Source organism: Typopeltis vanoorti, chromosome 8 (genome assembly GCF_054136105.1).
Source record: "Typopeltis vanoorti isolate ZY-2024b chromosome 8, IOZ_Tvanoo_1.0, whole genome shotgun sequence".
NCBI classification, from domain to species: domain Eukaryota; kingdom Metazoa; phylum Arthropoda; class Arachnida; order Uropygi; family Thelyphonidae; genus Typopeltis; species Typopeltis vanoorti.
The window spans coordinates 55,163,281-55,165,823 of record NC_143556.1 but is presented as its reverse complement, the minus strand read 5'-3'; positions in this window follow the sequence as shown (position 1 = coordinate 55,165,823).

Genomic DNA, 2,543 nt, shown 5'->3' with positions numbered 1-2,543 from the left:
AGTGGAAGTACAACACGAACAGGAAAAATGGGAGAGTCAAGGTGGACGGGGAGAAAACATGCGGGTGCTGAATTCGGGGGTGAATGTTTAAGCGGACAAACACAGATTGAGATGGCCTGGGATGAGTGGGAAGAGTTTAGGTGTGAGGAAAGTTGCAGAATTGGTGGTAATATAGAGGAAGTGAATGGGAAGGTATTGAAAAATCACATCGTAGGAATGACGTTCGTAGGACGTGTAGAAACAGTAATGATTTCTTATGTTTATTCACTAATGCCTGAAGTATTCGAAATAAGGGGAACGAAATTGTTGCTTTGCTCGAGTCTGTTCGCTCCAAAATTGTTGGTATAAGTGAGACGTGGTTAGATGATGATGACATCCTGACAGGAATAGAGATAAACGGATATGGTATTTTTCGTGAAGATAGACAGGTAAGAAAGGGAGGAGGAGTACTGTTAATGGTAGCAGATGAGTTGTGCCCATCTAAGGTGGAATTGCAAGATGCAAATAGTGGTCATGGTTTTGAGGCGATATGGTGTGAGGTAGAGTAAACAGGATGAAATATTTAGTTGGGTGTTGCTATAGACTTGGTAATATGGAGGGTAATTGAGAAGGAAATGTATAGGCAAATTGGCCTAGCTAGCAAGAAACGAGTTATCATTATGGGCGACTTTAATTATGGTAATATAGACTGGAAGCAAGAGACTGCATCTGGGGGTAAAGAAAACGAATTTTTGGAGTTTTTGAAAGATAATTACCGTAGGCAGCACGTAACGGAGGGTACACGAGGATCAAGAGTATTGGATTTGATCATCTCATCAGATGATGTTATTATAAACGAGGTGTCAAATCTTCCACCAGTTGGTGAGAGTGACTACGAGGTGATCACGTGCAGGGTGACCAGTCATTCGAGGACGTCTGTTAGAAACGGATATATGTGGAATTATAAGACTGGTAATTACGAAAAACTCAGGAAACAGCTTGCGATGATAAATTGGAAAGAGGAACTGAATGGAAAGGATATCAATGCTGCTTGGGCCATACTCAAGAACTATATGCTGGAGGCAATATCAGAGTGTATTACAAGGGTCAATAGAGTGGGTGTAAAATGGATGAATCAAGAGATAAGGTATGCAATCTGGAAGAAGAGGGTATTATGGAAGAAACACAAAATGAATATTTATAACAACCAGTTGCATGAGAAGTACAAAGAGCAGGCGAGGAAGGTGACTAGCTTGATAAGGGTAGCAAAAATGCAGTATGAGCAGCAGTTAGCTAAAGCGGTCAAAAAAAATCCTAAGGAGTTTTTTCGATATGTCGCCAGTAGAAGAAAGAATGATTATGGTAGGATGGGATTGATTGGTGAAAACGGAGGAATGATAATCGCTGCGGAGGATATAGTTGAGATATTTAGTGAGCAATTTCTAAAGGTATTTCATTCTTGTGAATGTGGCATCATGCAGAACTTGAAAGCAGTGGGAAAGGAGGAGGAGGAGGAGAAGGAACTGTTAGTAAGTGAACAGGAAGTATATGAGGAATTGAATAGACTTGATGTAAATAAGGCTGTGGGACTTGATGCTATTTCACCACGTGTCTTGAGGGAATGTGCCAGAGAGTTAACACCAGCTTTTGTATATCTTTTCAACATGAGTCTCTCATTCGGTCAAGTTCCAAAAGAGTGGAAAGAGGGTAAAATTATTCCAATTCATAAGGGAAGTGATAAGAGTAAGGCTTTGAATTATAGACCAGTCTGTATGTCTGGAGTTGTGGTCGAGGTATTAGAGAAGTTAGTTAGGAATAAGATTCAGAATTGGGTTGACAACAGAAAAATACTCTTTGGCGACCAGCATGGATTTACTAAAGGAAGATCGTGCTTTAGCAACCTGCTTACATTTTATAATAAAATGACAAATGCGTTGGATAAGGGTGTTGCATATACAGTGGTATATTTAGATTTTGCAAAGGCGTTTGACAAATTGCCACATGACAAGCTGGTAATTAAATTGGAACGGATGGGGCCGAACAGTAGATTGGTTCGCTGGATTGCAGATTATCTGTCTGATAGGTATCAGCGAGTTGTTTATGGAGGAGCGATATCCCAGAAGAGGAAAGTTACTAGTGGTATACCTCAAGGGTCTGTTTTGGGTCAATTGCTATTTAATTTGTATGTAAATGATATCTGGAGAGGTAAACTGAATGGTTATGTACAGCTGTTTGCAGATGATGCAAAGTTAGGGATAGCTATCAGGAGTAGTGTGGATGCTGTAGCTTTGAAGAGGACTTGAATACACTGGCTGAATGGGTAAATAAGTGGGGATATCAATTCAGTGTTTCAAAGCGTAAGGTTTTGAAATTTGGGAAGCAGAGATGGGATGTAAAGTACACAATCGGTGAAAATATCTTGGAAGAGGTAGAGGAAATGAGAATCTGGGAGTGATTGTAGACAAGGACCTAAAATTTCGGGGACATGTTACTAAAATAGTGAAGACAACACAGAGGATAATGGGAATGATGCGGAGGACATTGACTTGTAGAAGTAAGGATGT